Source organism: Macrobrachium rosenbergii, chromosome 49 (assembly GCF_040412425.1).
Source record: "Macrobrachium rosenbergii isolate ZJJX-2024 chromosome 49, ASM4041242v1, whole genome shotgun sequence".
Lineage (NCBI taxonomy): Eukaryota > Metazoa > Arthropoda > Malacostraca > Decapoda > Palaemonidae > Macrobrachium > Macrobrachium rosenbergii.
The window spans coordinates 27454506-27476305 of record NC_089789.1 but is presented as its reverse complement, the minus strand read 5'-3'; positions in this window follow the sequence as shown (position 1 = coordinate 27476305).

Below are 21800 nucleotides of genomic sequence, written 5' to 3'. Positions count from 1 at the left end.
AAAGCAGCACTAAAATCTATTTGCATTATTCTACACTCAGTGGCCTTATCAAGGCTCTCGTGCAAATGGCATGTCAATCAGCTAACAGTTCTTTAGATTCTACATACTGTGCTTGTATAATGGCTTAAAAATAAGTTTTTCTGCAACTCTGGAGAGCGCAGGGAAACTAGAAATTGGCCTGTCATTACTTTGGTGTACATATAGGTCAGTGTGGAACGGGCATTGACTTACTAAGCTTGCGCTTGTCAGCAAAGATACTATGTTGGCATAAAAATCTATAGAATCTACTAATCTTGGGAAACAACACGCTAGAAACCTTCTTAAAAAACAAAGGGGAGAAGCCATCAGATTCTTCTCCATCCCAGTTAACAAGATCTTCAACAATTTTATTAACATCCCTATAGCAAAATGCAAATTTTGTAAGAATAGATTCAGGATGACAAGTATCAGGGAAAGGGACATCCTTAAATGATTGATTAACTTCAAAAGCTCCATATAAGCCTGCAGGGGGGCTAGAGCCATCAGTGCACCTCATGCGGTGCACTTTAGGCATTACTTAAGGGCCTTTGCAGTGTGCCTTTGGGCCCTAGCTGCAACCCCTTTCATTCCTTTTACTGTACCTCCTTTTGTATTCTCTTTCTTCTGTGTTTCTTTCCACCCTCTCCTAACCATTGATTCATAGAGCAACTGCGAGGTTTTCCTCCTGTTACACCTTTCAAACCTTTTACTGTCGGTTTCCATTTCAGCACTGAGTGACCTCATAGGTCCCAGTGCTTGGCCTTTAGCCTAAATCCTATATTCAATTCAAAAGCTCCATGAAGCAGTTCAGCCTTTTCCAATCCACCATCATCTGTTAGTAGTGGTTTGATGGGAGACAAGCCTGACCCAAAGGTAGATAGCCATTTGGTTCACCGCACATGAGGCTGGGCAATTTCTTTGAATTTCTTCTTTGAGGAATTATTTTCATTTCCCTCAGCTATGTGGTAAACTCTACATACACGCATGACAAGAGTTGACAAAAATGGTGTTTTCATGTGAACAATTTCATCTCCATGTGTTGAATTTGGTTTGTTTGTCATGATAAGCTCCTCTACATTTATCTTCAAACCATGGCTGGTAATTTGTCCTGATGTTGATGACCTTTCTAGGGACATACTTCACTCGGTGTTTGGATCAGATTTTGTATCTGAAATGTTAAGTGTCTGACAAGCTTCTTCAATAATGTAATCCCAACTGGCTCTAGATTTCAGCCAGAGCATTCTTCTAATGGTGGCATTAGGATTATATTGATTGACAGATATGTCCATCCCAATGGCACAATGATTGAAAGTGCCTACATGCTCACAGACCTTGCACTGGATAGTTGGAAAATCTGTGAATACGAGGAGTACTATAATCTATTACCAGAAATATGTGTGGGTTACTCAGTTAGCTGGACAAAATCAGAGGATACACAGAATTTGAGAGCAGACTGACCATGTTGACCAGTGGAATTTGGATTGAGTCATTCACTGTGTTTTGCACTGTAATCTCAAATAACGAATGAAGCTTTTGTATCCTGTGACTGAGCCATACTAATCTTCTCCAACAGATAACAGATAGTTATATATAGTTGTCAATATTTGTATTATGGTAAAAAGTAAATATATACATTAGCATTGAAGAACGTACTAAAAATCTTCAATAAAATTTATGGCAACTACACTCCAAGTTTTTCTGATGATAAATAGGTCCAGACTGAGTAGGTCCTGATACAGCCTTACCTTGTGCATGTTGGATATTACAACAATAAATGAAGTCAGTGCCATCAAACTTGGGATTCAAAATTAAATTTTTTACTTACTACTTACAAATGTCTCGGATAACAGCATGACATCATAGTTACGGGCACAACTCAGGAGATCAAGAAAGTTTGACCTTAAGCCTCAAAATATTTAAGTAAAGTATGCTGCAATTTTTCTTATGTTAATGAGGAGGCGGCCCTGGATAGAGTTCCATATCTCCCAAAAGAATTGAAGTGAACATTTTGAAATTAGAGGCAAATCTAATAAATATATCCATAACAATGACAACAGTAAAAATCAAAAGCATTAACAATAAAGTCAGCAATTACAGTCTTTATGTTATTTACAGTATTTCCAATACAATGGATATGTAACACTGATCATATGTCATCAAAAAAGTTCCAGAAGCAACTGGTTGACAAGGTGGAGCCAGGACACCTTTTGGGGCAAAAAAGGAACCCACCAGGTTTGCTATATCAATTAGGTGAGGGGAGTCAGGATGGATTTAGAAATTACAAAAAGTTGAGAAGGAAAAGATTAAGTAAAGAAGACAGCACCCTCCTGATAATCCACCAAGCAACTGCTGCTTTCGCATCAGCCTGTCCTACATTCTTTTTGAAAAAACATTAAAGTGAACAAAAATGAGGAAAAATGCGTGATTGTACCCTCAAGCAGGGGAACTCAAACCCAAGACCATGGAAGGCCATGGTACAATGGGTATAGCACAGTCCCAGGTTGGAGAAGGATTGCCTACCAAGGCTAAAGGTTCCCTTCCAACCTGATTTCAGAGTGTCCTTTACCTAGGAAAGTTGCCTGCCAAGGCTAAAGAGTCTCTTCTACCCTAACTCGTGTAGGAAGGGACATCACGCCCTAAAGCAAGTGAAGGATATTTGTATACTGGTTAAAGATGAGATGGTGCAAGCTGCTACAGAGGCTGGAGGGAAAGCATGGAAAGATCTTTGTAAAGAAGGTAATGCAGGACATGCATAACAATATTGGACAAGCTAGAGGCCATGACAGGACTGCCACAGTAAACTAGTAGAAGGCTCCAGAGGGCATTCGAGCAGAAGCCACTGTAGCACATAAGGGTAAATGCATCCCTAAGGGGGTTCATTGGCAGGAGCCATGAGGTAATATGTAGCAGGAGACATCAGTGGTCAAGTAGGAGCAGTCAGATGATTTTGAAGATGTAATGGAAAGATACAGTCTAGTTATGGTGAGGGAAACAAAATGAGAAGTAAGGACATTTTTCCAGTCGCAAGGAATAAAGAAGTGAAACAGTTTTTAAGGAGTTCAGAGATTTAATAACGTGTTATATAATAGTGACGAGTGCAGATGAAAAAGTAGGGAGTCAAAACTGTACACCTGACAGGGCATTTCTAAGGGTGCATCCACATTATAGCAGAATAATGTCTTAGGCCATTGTCCAAGACAAATCTCTAGACGTCTGGAACATTGTTTCAATTTCATTGTCACAAACAACAAGGCCATACTATATAATTCAGCCACTGACATATCAGGAAAGACTTACAGTACTTCTTCTGCTACTGTGTTTTCTGTGGTAGTCCATATTACTGTTTCATACAATATCCAGTCTTTGTTAATGACAGTTGTCCACTGACATTTGTTGACTTGTTTTCAACCTGTTTTTGAATTGAACTGAATTACTGTAATATCAATCAAGCACCAGGCCTTGAGACCATATGGTGCTATGTTGTGCTGATTATAGATACAGTATGATAAGAATTATTGGTAGGTAGGTTATATTAGATGAGGAATATTTATTTGTTGAAGGAAGCAGATTACACGTTCTATGGAGAAGAGTTCTGTTTCAGTGAGAATATCATGAAGGCAAGGTGGACGGGAAAGAGAGGTTAGGCTGGTAAAGGCTCTGTTGCGTGCAACTGTGTGCTGGGGCCAGGGAAAGTTTATATGGGATATGGAAAGAGGGATATGACAAGTTGGACACAGGTTGGCGGGAGTCTGTTCATGAGGTGGGAGTGTGTGAGGTTTGAATGGTCAATTCGCAGTCAGGCAAGAGCTGTTTCCCATTGTCTACTCTTGTGGCATGGGTTTAACCAAGGTAGTATGGTAGGTTTAACTGTGCGGAGCTTGTTTTTTTAGATACTGGACAAGAAAGACTGGCAGCAATTTAGTAAGTAGTTACAGAAGAATGGAAAGTAATCTGAATATGGGATGGTTTGTGTATTGGGAGGGAGATATTCTTCTGTAATGATGTGACTAAAATATTGGCCTAGTGTGTTGGCTATTTCTGTTGTGTCAGCAATAAAATGATGTGTGTTTAGTACTGGGGCTTTGTGGGGTGGGTGTTTTCCTGATATTTTATGTATACATCTCCAGACAGCTGCTGAAATAGGGGAGGAAGAAGTTAATGAGGAGACATAGCATTTCCAACTTGTGATTTGTGAAGCATGTATTGTGCATTTCAGTAAGACTGTGGCTCTCTTGAAAATTATAAAGGCAGTGAGGTGTCCAGGAGAGCTTCTTTTTTGTTTGAAGATACACCAAGAAGTGCGTTTTATGCATAGATCTCTGATACAGTCTTTGTTCCACCAGGGTACACACTTTGATGTGAAAGGTCAGGTGGTCCGTGGGATGGCTATGAATGCAGCACTTAGAACAGTGATGGTGAAGTATGCAAGCATGTCAAGGGTGATGAAAAGGATGTAGGAGGTAGACATATGTCTGAAAACATGGAAAAATAGTGCCAGTCAGCTTTATCAAAGCGCCGGCATGGAGGATTAGGAAGTGGGACATAAGAAGTAGGTGAAAGAATGGTAGGAAGTGGTCACTAGTTATGAAGTGGTCTAATACTGACCAATGAAAGTCTAGTTGGAGAGCAGGAGAGCATAGCAATAGATCTAGACAAGAAAAGGGATGTGTGTTTGTGTTAAAATGTGTCGGGTGTTAAAACTGTCCAAGGGTGCATGACAACCGAGTAGCCCCATAATGAGTGGCAACTATTGAAGTTACCTATCACAAGTAAGGGTGATGGTAATTGGGAAAGGAGGTCTTGAAAGGCAGTCAAGTCAATAGGGTAGGAGGGAGAAAAGTAGACTGATACTGTGCTATGGTAATCCATTGTTGTAGGAAGACTTGTGTAATAGTACAAGGGAAAGTTGTTGTAATGCTTACGTGTAAGTATGGTATTATGTGATGAATTGAAAAGAAGAAGCACAAATGGAGTGAGGAGAATAATGGAAATGGTAATTTTGAAAAGTTGTCTGTGGTTGGGTAAGGAAAGTTTCTTGGAGGCATTATTGCTTAAGGTTCATATTGTGAGAGGAGATAACTGAGACCGTGTCTGTGGTATCGGAATCGTCAAATGTTCCATTGGAGTGCAGACGTTAAAGGGAATGAGATATACAATTTGATATTATAGTCAGTATGATTGAGGTAGGGTTGTCAGATGGGGGTGGATTGTCTTCAGTATGAAGTAGGGATGGGTGAGTGTCAGGAATAACGCCTGAGTCATCTGTAGAAGGGAAGTCTAAAGGTGAGGAGGGATAGGAAGAGAGAGACTTGTGGGTACAACATGGTGGTAAGGCAAGATCAAGGATACTTTTTCTCTGTACAGAGGTCTGACTGGAAGGTTGGGTGGGAAAGGAGACAGGTAAGGGGAAAGGTGAGGCAGGTGGAGATTCTGTGGAAGTTGGCAGGGGAATTGGGCGAAGGATAGCGGGAGGGTTATGGACCTCAGCAGTGGTATGATGGACAGTAGCGTACATTGTGTGGGGGGAGGTGGGGGGATGAGGTTGGGTTTGGGATCGTGATAAAGGGTTGATTTATGTAATCCTCAATGTCCTTCATGGTTTCTGGAGGAGACTTGGCTGTAAGGGTTTTCTTGGGTGGACGGCAAGCAGGAGGTGACTGGGAATTTGGAAGGGGAGAATTTGTTATTGGTCTTTGGAGCTGTTCCAAATTAAAGTTTATTTCTTCATGTGGGGTTTGTGTTAAGGAGAGCAAGATTTGGGAGTGAGGGACAGGAAAATAGGGGTGTAGAAGTAGGTGTTTCTGAATTTAACACCTCAAAAGGGTTTGACAAAGATACACTTGAGATAAGAAGAAGGGAAGAGGTGGTGGATGATGGTGCTTTAGAGGTATGCAACGGTTTGGGCAAAGAAAGGGATGAGGCTAAGGAAGCATTAGAGGTGGTGGTGGACTGGGGAATTAAAGAGGAGGAGGGAGGGGCAGGAGGGGTTGGTTGTGCAACGGTCTGGGCAAAGAAAGGGATGAGGCTAAGGAAGTATTAGAGGTGGTGGTGGACTGGGGAATTAAAGAGGAGGGGGAGGGGTTGGTTGTGGGGTGATATTGGCAGTGGTTTTGCTTGTTTGTTTTGCTGTTATCGCGATCTGGACCAGGGTGACAATGGTAAAGCCAAGGCGGCGAGCCTCCTGTCTAGCTTCTTTCAGGGTCAATCCACGCTTGAAGCAGAGGGCAGCCACCTCTGATTCAAACTTGCAGACAGTGTAGCCACGGTAAAAAATTATGTTTGCCGGCACAATTGGTGCAAATGTGCTCTTGTGAGTGGCAACTTGCTCAATCATGTTCAAGTGAGCTGTAAACCGGGCAGCGCGCTTGTGATCTGGAAAATTGGCTGGGTGGCTGAAGCGCCAGCACTTTTGGCATTGGCGTGGGGGAGAAATATGCTTTTGGACTTTGTAATGTTGATCTCCGATGTATATGTCTTGTGAATATGATCTTTGCAAAATTTTGTGGATATTTCCTGTTGCTCTTGTCCCCAAGGGTGTGGCACGTAACCTGGAGAACTTCATGGCGGTCACTTAGGAGTTTTTTGAGATCAGTTGAGCAGTCAGTCACTCCAGCTGACATTGTTAACAGGGCACTGCTCAAAGGGTATCACCACTATTCCAGTGCAACTGTTGGGGTGAGGATATGGAGTGGTAGGGAAGGCATTACCTTGTGGGTCTTTTAGGGTGGACATTGCTTCAGCCTGAGCCTCTGTGTTCACCATAACAAGATGTGAGCGGTCGCATCTTGTTAGGAATTTCACCATTCTTACCTGTCTTTGCAGATACTTTTGAAAGTGGAGTGTATTGTTCACATAAGGAGCGGTTGGGGGGATGATGAAGTACTTGTCCCACTTCTGGGGTCCAAAGAGGGGTGACAAAAGGGCTGGGTGGGTACTGGAGGACATTTTAAGGTGGGTAGAAGAGGATGAAGTTGATGCCTTAAGAAAAGTTTTTTGAGGCAGAGGTGCTGTATTGGCCTGTTGTTTCATGGTAGAACACTGGTTTGTACAGTTGTAGAGTAGTCACCAAAGACGAACTGGTGGAAAGGGAGCGTGGGGCATCATATGCTTAAATAACAGGTGACATAGTGAAAGAGGATAGGGGTGAGGAGATTTCTGGGGAAATAGTTTGACTCATGGTCTCTAAACTAGTTAAGTCAGAAAAGCCAAAATAATTGGGGGTCTGATTGTGAGTAGGGTCTGTCCCCAACCCCTTAGACTTATTTGATTTTCATTATTGGCCATATGGGCCTGGGTATATGCTAGGGAAGTATACAGTCCACTCCTTGAGAGCCCCGCATGAAGTAGTAAGGACAAAAACAGAAAAACAAGGATGCTGTGCCCTAAGGCATCAAGGAGGCCATTAAAGACCAACCTGAAGTTGGCTTCTACCCTCGTAGCCCTCGTAGCACGGACACTCACACCTAAGGGATAGTCGGGGATGGAGAAAGAGGATTGGTATGATAGTGAGAAAGAAGAGTGATAAAATGAAAGATTAAGAAAAAACCAAGCCAAAAATTGGCTGGAGGAGGGTCCAGGTGGACGCCAAATGGTTGTTCCCCCCAGGATCAGGCCATGGTCCCTATCCCTGAAGCCCCTCCACAACGACAATGTTGCTTGGTATGGGAGGGGAACCTGTTTCTGAGATAAGTGCAATAAGATCGGCTTGTCGTAAATATTTTACCTGGCTGAATTCAAGTCACTCTCCCCCACCCTCCATGTTCTAAGAGCAAATTAACTTTATTCAAGCCCATAGCAAGTTCTTCAGTAAATATATATGTAATAAAGGATAAGAATACAAAAAAATTTAGTTGAGAAAAGGAAAAAATGTCTTAACTATAAAATATCAGATTACAATGTAATCATATTGATATAACAATAGTTATTGTTAGATCCCTTTACCCACAAAAAGATGAGGAGTGAGGGAGTTGGCTGTGTTGAATAATAGCAATAATTTAATAATCTCAATTCTTATTTTAAATTTGTTTTATTGTCTATAGCAACTGATAAACATCACAATGACAGAATGTTCTGATCGTCTCAGATGTCTATTCATTGCGAAATCTTCAGTTTTATAGTTTTAGATTAAGCTGGCTTTATGCCAACAAGGGCGCCTGCTGTGGATTAGCCAGTAAACTCTAGAATTCGACATTAGTCATATGAGAGCTTGCCAACCTGTTTTCACATCCAGAAGTGGACCTGTTTCCTAGGCACAGGAGAACCATCAACTTCCCATGTATGTCTCCAAACCTGGATATTTAGACAATAGCAAGAGGTGCATTCCTTCAAGTCTGGAACAAATGAAAACCATTCTAACTCTTTCTTCCATTGCCAGATTTTTAAAGTTCTGACAGAAAAATAGGGATTTCCTCCTCAACAGATCTTTGCTTTTGACCAGGAATGATAGGCCAGGGAACAACAGTAAGTGATGGCTAGTCGCATGGATAATGAAGTGGTGTCCCGGTCTAAGAGAGCCAAGTTCACTGATTTGGGCTCCTAGCACCAAGAAGATCACCTTTTGGAGAATAAGTTGTAGTCGTGGTGGGGCCACTGAATTGAGGAGACAACAGGGGTCAAAGAAGTTCTGTCAGGCTTAAGGGAATAGAAGCCCTTGCAGGTGTTTGCAGTATAAAGGAATGGAGGATAGGGCTAAATTAATATTTACTATTGGAGTCTATGCCAAACCCACAAAGCAATGGTTCTGACTATCAGCTCTATATGTCATAACTGTAGTAGTGGCAAGGCACATTGTCCTAAAACAGGTGGGTGAAAAAATTTTGATTGGTTTCAAGTGGATTCTCTGTGTGAAGGTAATTCAACTGCAGCTGGCATACAGAATGGCACTGCCAGTTACATGAAATCCATAGTTCTGCACCAGGTACCTAGCAATGTTAGATGCATCATTTTCATGATAAACTCGATTTAGAAAATTCACACGTGAATGCCACACCTCAGAGAGAAGGGTGCATAGATAACTTTCTCTCCTAATGTTTGGGATAGAACAATGGATGGCAATAAGGTTGATTTCCTTAGCCGTTGTTTTAGCTGAACAAACAAATGACTGTTGGCCAAATTTGGGCCCACTAGGTGGGCAATCCCATTGAAATTTAGCAGTTTGTTCAAACCGCGAAAGTTCTGCGCAGATTCGACCTCCTACAATAATGATGATAAGTTATATATTTCTTTACGACTGTGAGGTTCAAGAAATGTCAGAAGTGAAAGACTGATCCTTTATTGTTCTCGACAGGTGTTTATAATACAGATACAGAAAGCGGACGGAAAGGTAGCTGGCGACCTGAGGGCCCCCGCTGCGTCCATACAGAGGTTGTGTTTGTTAACAGGCATAAAAAGACATATATAATGCAGTACAGAACATGTGAAAGGCAGGTATATATATCAGCGGACAGGCCGTACAATGATGCATACAATGAGATACATAAAGAATTTGAAATATCAACAAGTAACATATATGACATGATTAATGTATGTATGAAGAACGAAACACAAAAAAGGAGAGGCGATTTGACGCCCTTACAAATACTCTCCCCCAAGACAATAATTAAAGGAGTAATTATTGGATGAAACAACATTAATCACATAAACGCTGAGGCAGCCGGAGTGGGCCCCTGCTCCTGGAGAACTGTGGGTGTGGGGTGGAACTGACATCTGGGGTTGGCTCGATGTGTTTCCCGGGCCGCCCTGGAACCCGCTTTAGTGGGGGAGTGGGTATGTCTGCGGGGAGGTACTGAGGGGGAACTCTGGGGAGCCTGCCTGCTTCCTCGCGTACTTCACTGTCCAACAGGAATGCCGGCTTCAACCTGTTGATGGTGATCCAGTCTTCCCGCCCGTGGATGTCAAGGAGGTATGCCTTGGCGGCCCGCCTGATGACTCGGTAGGGCCCCCTGTAGGGCCTGGTTAAGGGCGGCCGACGGGCTTCCACCCTGACGAAGACGTAGGCGCAGGAGTGTAAGGTGGGTGGGCTGTAGGTGGTGGTTCTGTCGGTGAAGGTCTTATGGCAGGGGGCGAACTTCTGTGTGAGTTCCCTCAACCTCGGGAGGGGGGTGTTGGTGCCGTCGGCTGACGGCAGGAAGAATTCTCCGGGAACAGCCAGTGTCTCCCCATAGACTTTCTCAGCAGGGGAGGCATCGCCATTTGCCTTTGGTGTGGTGCAGAGACCCAGCAGGACCCAGGGCAGCTGTTCCTTCCACCTCTCGTCGGTGCAGCGTGCCATGAGAGCTGCCTTAAGAGAGCAGTGCGCCCTCTCAACCATGCCGTTCACTGTGGGGTTGTATGCTGTTGTGCTGTGTAGAGTTGTACCCATCAGGCTTGCCAAGGAGACCCAGAGCTCTGGCAGGAAGTCTGGGCCCCTGTCCGCAGTGATGCTGTCTGGCACTCCGAAACGGCTGATCCAACTGGAGAGGAGGGCCTCTGCGCATGACGCTGTTGATGCCTCCTCCATGGGGGTTGCGTCAGGCCAGCAGGTGGAGCAGTCTATGATCGTCAGGAGGTATCTGGCTCCTCCCGACTGCGGAAGGGGCCCAACAAATTTATCTTTCAAGGCCGCGTATTTGACCTTGTCCGGTTGCGCATCGAGCCAGGGGGAGATTCTGTTGAACACCTCTTCTGGGAGCGCCGTCATGTTGATGTCAGATTTGACAGCATCGTCTGAGATGCACGCCACGTAAAAGTGCGCGTATGCACACAGGAGCCATGATGATGTGTTTTGCCACGAAAACGGGCGAAGTTTGACTGGGTCTGGCTTTGTTGGCGAGAGAGGTGTACAGACGATGCTCGCGTGTTCGCACTGAGGTTCAGCTTCCGACATCCTTACTACTCACGCACCAAAACGCGGGAAAATGCGCCGTATTGAGTCCGTTAATGGTGCTGATTGTTCGAGTGGTCGAACGAAGTACCAAAACGTGCCCTTTTTGGGTACGCTGTATTTAGTCCGTTAATGGCATGGTTTCCACCAGGGAGGGAGCTATCAGAGGTCTAAACTTTGCGCCATAGTTAGTCCGCTAAAGGCTCTCTGATGGTAGGCTGCGGCTGTATTTAGTCCGTTAATGGCTGGGCCAAAACCGTGCTACCTGTCCCTTTCCGGCGTCACCAGTGTGAGGTTCAAGAAATCCCAAAGTGAAAGACTGATCTTTTATTATTCTCGACAGGTGTTTATAATACAGAAAGCGGACGGAAAGGTAGCGGGCGACCTGAGACCATACAAAGGTTGTGTTTGTTAACAGGCATAAAAAGACATATATAATGCGTTACAGAACATGTAAAAGGCAGGTATTGTACATATATATATCGGCGACCAGGCCGTACAATGATGCATACAGTGAGATACATAAAGAATCTGAAATATCAACAAGTAACATATATGACGTGATTAATGTATGTATGAAGAACGAAACACAAGAAAGGAGAGGCGATTTGACGCCCTATACACGACGTATAGGTGAATAGTTGTACTAACTATTGAAGCACCTGATATGTTGCTGTGATCATTGTTAGTAGCAAAAAACATAGCCAAAAAAGTAAAATCCCTACTCATGGACACTTGGCAGGTACCACCTTTGTTCCCTTCAAAACTGAGAGTGAGCACTTTGCCCGCGCACCAATTTTTCACCATGACTGTTTATGGCTATGTGGACCGATAATGGTTTTGGCTTCTTACGGCTAACATGATTGGAAATTTCAAGGTGTTTATAGTTTATGTATAGGAATTCATAGGTATGAAATTGATGCACGTGAGTTTTTCCATTAGTGTGATGATTTTTAATGAAAATTCGTAAAATATGATAGGTGTTAAAAGCTACCACATGCAAGTTATGAATATTTGCCAAATTTCGACGTGAAATCAAAAGGATATATGGAATATTTACAAACCATCGTGCATAAATGTGTGTTTTTTTAGTGTTGCTTAGCTAAAAGTAATTGTTAGCATATGATATCATATACAGTCATGCTTGTTTATTAGGCCAAAATTCAAAAATTTTTTGCTATGTGCAAGGTTAAATCATTAAATGAGGCAATAATTACGTACCATTGCCTGTGAATGTGAGTACTGTCAGTGTCAGTTCGTCAAAAGTAACAGCATATATAAGCACACGTGACAGCATGTGTTAGCACACGTTATCACGTACAATTATGCATGTTTTATTTGCTCAAAATGCGACATATTTGTGCTATGTGCGTATGTGTAAATAGTATAGCGAATTCTCCCGTAGGGGGATAGTGCCTATAGTACACCTCACATGGTGTACTGTAGGCATTACCTGAGGTTCTTTGAAGCATCCCTTCGGTCCCAAGCGGCAGCCCCTTTCGTTCCTTTTACTGTACCACCTCCGTTCATATTCTCTTTCTTCCATCTTGCTTTCCACTCTCTTCTAACAATTGTTTCATAGTACAACTGCAAGGTTTTCCTCCTGTTATGCCTTTCAAATCTTTTTACTCTTACTCTCCCTTTCAGAGCTGATTGACCTCTTAGGTCCCAGAACTTGGCCTTCGGCTTGACTTTTTATATTCCAATCCAGTTGTGCCATGCTCCATGTAGAATCATAAAGATAGGCAATATTTACGAACCATGGTGCAAGATTGTGCCTATTTTGTTTGTTCATTGTACTATGTTAGCAAGAATAAGCATGCATATTATTTTGTTATATGAGATGTATTTTCGTTGATGTGTGATTATCATCATCAATGGTTCACATGATACTTATGAGTCTACTCTTTTCAGTTTTCATCAGTGATGTTCTATGGGAGCTCCTACCTCGTCCCCCAAGAATGTTGCAGAGGTCGATGAGGAGTACCAAGTTGCAAATTACCCCCGGCCCCATCCCAGGAGAACCAAGTTGCGAATTACCCCCTGCCCCATCCCAGGAGAACCAAGTTGCAAATTACCCCTGGCCTCATCCCAGGAGAACCAAGTTGCAAATTACCCCCGGCCCCATCCCTGGAGAACCAAGTTGCGTTGTCCCCGGCCCCATCCCAGAAGTCGAGAATCTTGTGAAAAGGACAAGTGCCAAGCACTGGTTCTGGGGGAAGTAAGCAGAAAAGGTGCAGAGATAAGTATTTTGAGTGTTGCTGCATGTGATACACATAATTTCGACCGTTATATTGATGTGAATAACATATACTGTTGAGGAATATATGAAATGCATACAATGTCTGACATACTTTTAAGAGAGTGTGTTTTCTTCTTGCCATGTCTCTGATTTTTTTTCCCTCTTGCAGTGCTACCAAAAAGGAAGGCCTCCAGATTGTCACAAGACATGTCATTTTTTTAACACACGGTACATATGAAATTATGTCGTAAAGAGGCAGCCTAGTATTAATTAAGTTTGTGATAAGCATAATGTTAATGAATTTGGTGATATCCCCAGCTTTAGTATTTTGTCTTTCGCTTGATAAAAGGATTATGGATAAAAGGATTATGGATCCTTTCAAGCCCAAGAAGTTGGCATTAAGAGGAATAAGTTTTCCCCAATAATTATTATTTTCCATTGTTTTATCTAGTGTATGTCATTATTAACGGATTTGAAAAAATATCATCTAAATAAATTTTTTCATCATTATCATTGACTTCAACACTACGTGACACAAAAGGTCCTCTGTGAATTCTTCCACTAATGTCATCCTTTTCCTTTCTTTCTTTCTTTAAATCTTTAGCTGAAAACCCTTGTGGACAAAGTCAACAGACTTTAAACCCAAGAGGGCTCAAAGGAGAAATCAGCCTACAGAGAGAGACAGGTTGTAGGAAAAGGCGACGAATAAATGAATGTGAGAAGCAGAAAATAAAACCAATACACCTGGATTCAGCAGACATCAGCAGAAAGCAGGAATGAAAATGACTCTTTCTTAAACTTTTGGAGATCAGAATTTTCCACAACTGCGCTAGGCAAACTATCCCACATTTTAATTGTTGCCAAAATAAAACTCATAGCAAACAGAGTAGTGTTAAACCTGCTATTAGAAAATGACTCGCTGTTTGCAGCCTCAGCATGCCTAGTGTTGTGAGCTAAACACAGGTAGGTCAGGTAAAGAATAATGCAGAGGATGTGTGTCGTTGTAGTACATTTTATGCAATAAACATAATGAACTCACATTACGTCTGTGCCGCAAGTCAACATTAATTGTTGGCAATATAAAACTAACTGATGATATAACTCTATTCAAGAATTACAGGTGGGAGTCAGCACCCAAAGACCAAACTGGAGAACAGCATTCCAAACAAGGAAGAAGAAAAGTTAAAACACTTAGATATAACAGCTTCATCATCAAAACATTTGAAAACATTTATTTCCACGAGATACCAACTTTTTGAGAAATAAAGGAACATTGTTATGTATATGCTTCTCAAAAGTCAATTTCTTACCAAAACTTAAACCTTAAAACTTTAAACTAGATGTGACATACACACGGACTTCACATTACTGATATTACACTTATTTGTCTTGTTCCTGTTCTGCTTTCTGCAAGACAGTTTACATATAACAACAACCAATTGCGGAAAGTATGTTCGAATAACCAGATGATTTCTCTCTCTCTCTCTCTCTCTCTCTCTCTCTCTCTCTCTCTCTCTCTCTCTCTCGTACCTTATAAAATGCATGTTGTAAGGCTTCATTTTATTTTCAGACTGTTAACAGCACGTTTTAGAACACCTTACTCTGTAAAAGGCGTCGGATGGCCGTTTTACAAATATGTTGGAGCAGAAAGTTACTGAAGGAAAGCAATGCACACCGATTTCATGGGACGGATACCCAGAGTAGAAACCTCGTATTCTTTAACTTAAACCTGAAGGGAAAGCAAGGAAACTGCCTAAGAATGAGGAAAGATGGTAAGCCTAGGCAATACCTACAGGAAAATATGAGGCAAATAACTGAGAATGAAAGGAGACTGGAAACCTGAGCAAGACATGAGAAAAATGAAGCGAATGACTTAGAGTGAGAGTCAACATTGACCTGAAAGCAACGATATGCACCGTGGCCAGGAGCAGAGAAAGAGTGGGACCTTAAACTGCCCTTTAGGATCGAAGTACACAAAGTGAGTGTGAGAAGACAAGGAATGAGACAACGCTGATCCAAAGGAAAAAGAAATAACCAGATGACTGAGAGGGGAAATAAGATAGGAAAATAGCATTGACCAAAAGGAAGAAAAAGAAAAGTGACTGGAAATCGAGTAAAAACACGACCTAACACGGACCTAAAGGGAATATATAAGATCAGTGAGTGGGAAGGAAGGAGTTGAATCTAACTCTAACCTAAAGGAAATATATAAGATCAGTGAGTGGGAAGGAAGGAGTTGAACCAAACACTGACCTAAGGGAGATACTGTATTAAGATCAGTGAGTGGGAAGGAAGGAGTTGAACCAAACACTGACCTAAGGGAGATACTGTATTAAGATCAGTGAGTGGGAAGGAAGGAGTTGAACCTAACACTGACCTAAAGGAAATACATAAGATAAGTGAGTGGGAAGGAAGGCGTTGAGCCTAACACTGACCCGAAGTGAAAAATAAGCCGTGTAACGGAAAATGGATTGGGGAGGAAATAAGAGGAGGACCTAATGCTGACCTAAAGATAGTAGATATGAACAGCAACAGAGAAGGGAAAAACAGCGGTACACAGCACGGACCTAAAGGAAAAAAATAAGTAAAGGGACTAGACAAAGAGGAGCAAAGTGACTAGAAAAGTTGAAATGTGAAGTTTTACATTGACTTAAAGAAAAAAAAATTAGTGAAATGAAGAGTAGGGCCTTGCACAGACCTAAGTGGAAAATAGTCAGAGACATCGCAGACAGTGGAATATGCAGTGTCTAGATTTACAGAAAATAGTGTTGATGAGCATTTGTGAAAAGAAATTGCAAGGACTGGTAAAAGAGACTGAAAGTGTTAAGAAGAGAGTGATGAAAGTGATTGGGAGCAACGGCAAGGTTGGTAGCCTGGAGATGGGCGCAATGAATGTTAGCAGATGGTAGGAGAATAAGTTATTCATTTATAAATGTATCTGAAAACATAATGAATGGTGGCATGATGAATGAGGGAAATTGCAAAGTAGATGTTGTATCCTTAGGAAGGAGGAAGGGTGCATGTAGAAGGTTTGGGAATAAAAGGAATATCCATGATCGCAAACGTGGGAGTGGAAATGAGTGTGAATGTTAAATGTGAAAGAAAAAGAGAAGTTGAAGCTACAGAGATGAATTGTTTATTTATTATACATTAGGTGAGAACAATTTGGTTATGTGAAGAGAAAGGGTACAAGATAGAATTATTGAGATTAAGAGAAGACTTAGACAAAGTAAATGCTGGTTAAATAGTGCAGAATAAATGCTGGGAAGAAAATGCCTCAGTAAGCTGGAAGTACCAGTGATTGGTAAGTGGCCCAATACATGTAAGGGATCGATACATTACTGATGAGTGTTAAGCGAAGACACCTGATAAAAATGTCAGTGCCCGCTATCTTAATTTTTCTTTGGAGTTTTCACCTTCTGAGGGAAAATGTATAATAGGAAGTAAAACCACGAGAGTAGAAATGTTGACGTCAGTAAATTCCAGTTAAAAAAAAAAAAACTTATCACCATTTTGTCTCGAACTTTATTCGCAGGTTTTGTTTGTTACACCGAGCCGGCGATGTGCAACACCTTACTCCTGTAAGGCTTCTCACGGAGCTTAAATAAGCTTCCAGGGTTACGTAATTCTCTCTTCTCTGTCGCTAAGTCACAGTGATCCTTAGATGGGAGTCTTCATGTCTTCACCTTTGTGATAAATCTTATACAGTGCGGCATTAGGAGTATCATCCTTACGTGCGCCCTGACACGTGTCAGTAGGAATAGCCTTTTTTTTTTTTTATACGTGAGAATGACTTTGTTTATTTCCCAGAAGGGCATTGTATCGGTTGTGTGAAGGCATCAGCAGTCTGTATACAAAAAATGGCATGTGGCAAACTGTATTAAGCGTATCTTTTTTATTTTACGAATGGCTTCCTGTCGATGTATTTAAAAGGCATCTTTCAGTAATGATGTTTTCTGTTACGTGAATGACATTTGCTTCAATTTTCTGAGTAGATCTATGAACGGCATTTCTTGCTGTGAGAGTAATGTTGCTTTAGTTCCAAGAGCAGCAACTTTCTTTTTGAAGAAATGCAACTTTAGTTGTAAGAATAGCACCACATATTGTCATTGATAGTATAGTTTATAGTTAAAAGCAAGGTAACTCGATATTTTCGGAAGTAAAATGACGGGTCTTGTCATGAAAATATAACGGGATTAGCTGCAAAAATTAAATATTATTCGGATATTATTCTGTAGAAGATATCAGATTCCATGACTAGATTCAACGCTTCCTTTTTCATCATCGTATTCTTGCCTTCTATTATCCGTCATATTCTTTATTCCCTAAGGAAAGTTTTTGGCTAAAAACGAAAATGATATTTTATTCCTATCCATAAATTCTATGCCCTCAATGGAAAGATGTCACCTCTTTCTTACTACTGAAAGGCATTATTCGGTAGTAGAAAAGGGTGTTTTATCTTTCATGAGCAGAAACTTATCGATATAATAGATATCATTTTCGTTTTAGCCAAAACTTTTCTTAGGAATAAAGAATATGACGGATAATAGAAAACAAGAATGATGAAAAAGGAAGCGTTGAATCTAGTCATGGAATCTGATATCTTCTACCGAATAATATTCGTCAGCCAAGTGTAATTACCATCAGCCGCGTAGGGGGGTAGTAACGTCAGTGTACCTCATGGGGTGCACTGTAGGCATTACTTAGGGTTCTTTGCAACGTGCCTTCGGCCCCTAGCTGCAACCCCTTTCGTTCCTTTTACTGTACCTCCTTTCATATTCTCTTTCTTCCATCTTACCTACCACCCTCTCCTAACAATTGATTCAGGGTGCAGCTATAAGGTTTTCCTCCTTACACCCTTTTATTGTGTGTCAATTTCCATTTCAGCGCTGAATGACCTGATAGGTCCCAGTGGTTGGCCTTTGGCCTAAGTTCTAAATTCAGTTCAATTCAATTCATTGTTCATATTCAGTTGTTATTTTGTTTTCTTTGTCCATTCTATACGAGCGTTAGTTCATTAACTTTGCAATAATAATAACAATAATAATAATAATAATATAGCTGAAGATCAATACTGCCGCTTTTAGGTTGTATCACACGACTTCAAAAAAATGTACTCAAAGATATTAAGACATGAATGTTTCTGCTAAACAATGGACGAATGAGTCACAGTCTTATGTCTTAAAAGCTTTATTAATTAGCTACTTTATTTGACGACGTCGAGCGTCAACTTCTAACTCAAAATAAAAGGACAGAAGTAAATCTCGTGCCAAACGCCCATTCTAAATTCACGCAGTTGTAGTCTATACATATATGGCCCCGTTAGGGGTTAGTGGCCCCAGTGCAACTCACGGCGTGCACTGTAGGCATTACTACAGGTTCGTTGCAGCGTTCCTTCGGCCCCTAGCTGCAACCCTTTTCATTCCTTGCACAGTACCTCCATTCATATTATCTGTCTTCCATCTTGCTATCCAAGCTCTCCTAACAATTATTTCATAGTGCAACTGCTTTGAGGTTTTCCTCGTGTTACACCTTTTTTTTTTTTTTTACACCTTTCAAACCTACCTATTCTCAATTTCCTTTCCAGCCCTGAATGACCTCATAGGTCCCGGAGATTGGTCGTAGGCCTAAATTCTGTATTCTATTCTACAATTAGCAGAAGCATAAGAGGCCTGGTGCGGACCTCTAGGTCCAAAGGGCGTCAATAAAGTGATAATAATAATACAAATCAATGTATAATAAAATTATTATATTTCCAAGAATTTTGTTCCAGCTTTCATCAGATCTATCTCACGAGTCATATTTTAGAAAAAAAACTGAATTTATCCTGAAAGTCCAAGCTGAGATTTTAGGGGACTTGGAGATTGTTTGCATGGTGTGATAGGCCTATTTTCAAGCGTCTCAACATTCGATTCATGACTTGTTTTCTTTCCCCACCACTTTGAACCTACATAAAATGTCCTGCAGCTAAACTCTTTCTTTTCCATCAATGAAAATGCTTGCCAACCATTGAAACGTAACCGAGCCTCGTCTTAGAGACGCCTTTATACCGAACCAGTTACTCATTTGTCTTCATATTCATCATTAAACTTTTTCTACTTTCGGTTGCCTTCAAAAACATCGTCCCACGCCATACAGTCTTAATACGTCGTTTTTCATCTCCGTCAGTCAGTGTAGCACACTTTGCTCGCTAACTGAGGAACCAACATTCGATTCCCGAACTGAACGGGGAGAATCACTACGGGGGCGTTCCCTGCAATCCAGCATTCCTATAGTGGTTAAGCAGTGCATCGGATACTTAGCTGTGAGTCTACCGTTGGCGGGTCGTAGTTGATGTGGGGAGAGAAAATAATAGGGGAAAAAGACCTGGCGAGAGTTGTCATTTCTCTGCCCAAATATACATCATCAAAATGAGAGAGCCTCGAAGAGGTAATCCACAGTCCGCCAGGGGAAAACTAAATGATTCTTCTGATCCTATATGTCATTACCTATTTATAGGTAGTTTCAGTATGTACGGGAGTCTTCCCCTTGAAGGTTCCATTTCTCCCTGCTTATTTGCAGTCTTTCTTTTGCTTCTTTAATTCTCAGAAGAAGTATATTCTGAGTTTCTTCCAGGGTTAATGGCCTGACCATGATGGGTAAGACTTTGAGGGCATCAGTTTTCTTGAAAACAGGTATTACAACGAATTACAGTTGTTTTGAGCATTCATCAATTTGCAGGAAATATATACTATATATATATATATATATATATATATATATATAATATATATATATATATATATATATATATATATATATATATATATATATATATATATATATATATATATATATACATATGTATATATTTATATATGTGTATTTTCTTTTTGTTCTGTATTATTTCCTTCCTTCATTATTTAGCGTGAACATAAAGATCTTAAAATCTGAAAGCGCAGTAAATTGAGTGTCTGTACACTATACTATTTCATTTGAGTATATTTCAAAAGCTGACAACGTCTTGTGGATAGTAAAGCAGTTTTTGTTCAAAACACATCTCTGTTTCTTTGACTAAAGGGAATGGTTGTTAGGTTCAATAATATTCATTCTCTTCATTATTGATCATATTTTTTCAATTTATTATTCTCCTATGGTATCTTTCATCTTTCGTTCAGTCCCTTTGTCGTTCTTTGTTGACAAAACAAGTATTATGTGTTCGTTGTATTATGTAATTAGATTGCACAAACAAGCTAATCTCTCGATTTTGTAGCCTATTCAAAATGAGATTTCTTTCGTTGTACTGAAATAGTTCCATCTCGGCTCAGTATCAACAATTTCAGTTCATTTAGTGGTTCAATTCCGGTTCAACTGCTCAGCTTCCAAGGTTTGCTTATGTGCCACCTCGTTGATTCTGATCAAGTAACAGGATATCTTAAAGAAAAAATCTTCATGCCGTTAATTAATGGAATAAGTCATCAGAATTGTATCACTTAGACCCACGGACTCATCAGGATTATATCATTTATATATGGAATTCCAACTGCTAATTCTTCATTCTGGATATATATACCTGTATGTATGTATGTGTATATATATATATATATATATATATATATATATATATATATATATATATATATATATATATATATATATATATATATTATATATATAATTGAACAGGGTAGTAGATGCAGAGGGCAAGTTCAGGTCATGATAAGTTCCTCTTGTGGGAAGGAGAATTACGGCCCAGGATAAGGCTACTAAGCTGTACAGGCATAAGCTTGATATTTCTTTAAGAACAATGCTTACATACCAGATGTCACCACCGTGCTATGCAATAGCCAAGATGCAAGGTGAATCGCAAGATATTGGTGAGTTATGTACCTGGATGTCATTTGCTCCAATTGCCCGCCGAGTTCACTGACCCCCCGGATTTGGTAATCTCACAAAATGACATTGCACCGACGAACATAAGCACAGTTTTAAATATGATTTATACTCGTAGAATGGATGGTATGGCCTGGAACATTCCTATACGGGCTTATGTGGATGCTCACGTCTTACATTATGAATGAATCCATTCTGTCAGAGGGGATTTCTTAAGTTAATTACATAGAGAAACCTGTCTCTTGAACTCCGATTTGCTGCTCGTATAGTGGGGTAGTGCCGCCAGTGCACCTCATGCGGCGCACTGTAGGCATTACTTGAGGATCCTTGTAGCGTCCCTTCAGCCCTTGCTGCAACCCCTTTCGTTCCTTTTATTGTACCTCCTTTCATATTCCCTTCCTCCATTTTACTTTCCACCCTCTCCTAACAATTGATCTCAGTGCAACTGCGAGGTTTCCCTCCTGTTACACCTTTCAAACCGTTTACTGCCAATTTCCGTTTCAGTGCTGAATGACCTCATAGGTCCCAGTGCTTGGCCTTTGGCCTAAATTTAACATTCAGTTCAATTCAGTCAGTTACTGACTTGGGAAGCCGTCGGCCACTTAGACTTAGCGGCTTGGCAACAGGACGAGTCAAATATGTATATACCTGAGCAGACCTATAACGTTCTTTAAGAACTTGTAAGAGCAATGGAGGTGAAAGAGGAAAGGGAGAGAAAACAGCCGTTCTTTTTGTATCTTCACCATCTGTCATATTTTCCCAAATCCACTTTTAGTACGGTGACTTTGCTGATCGCATTAGAGAACC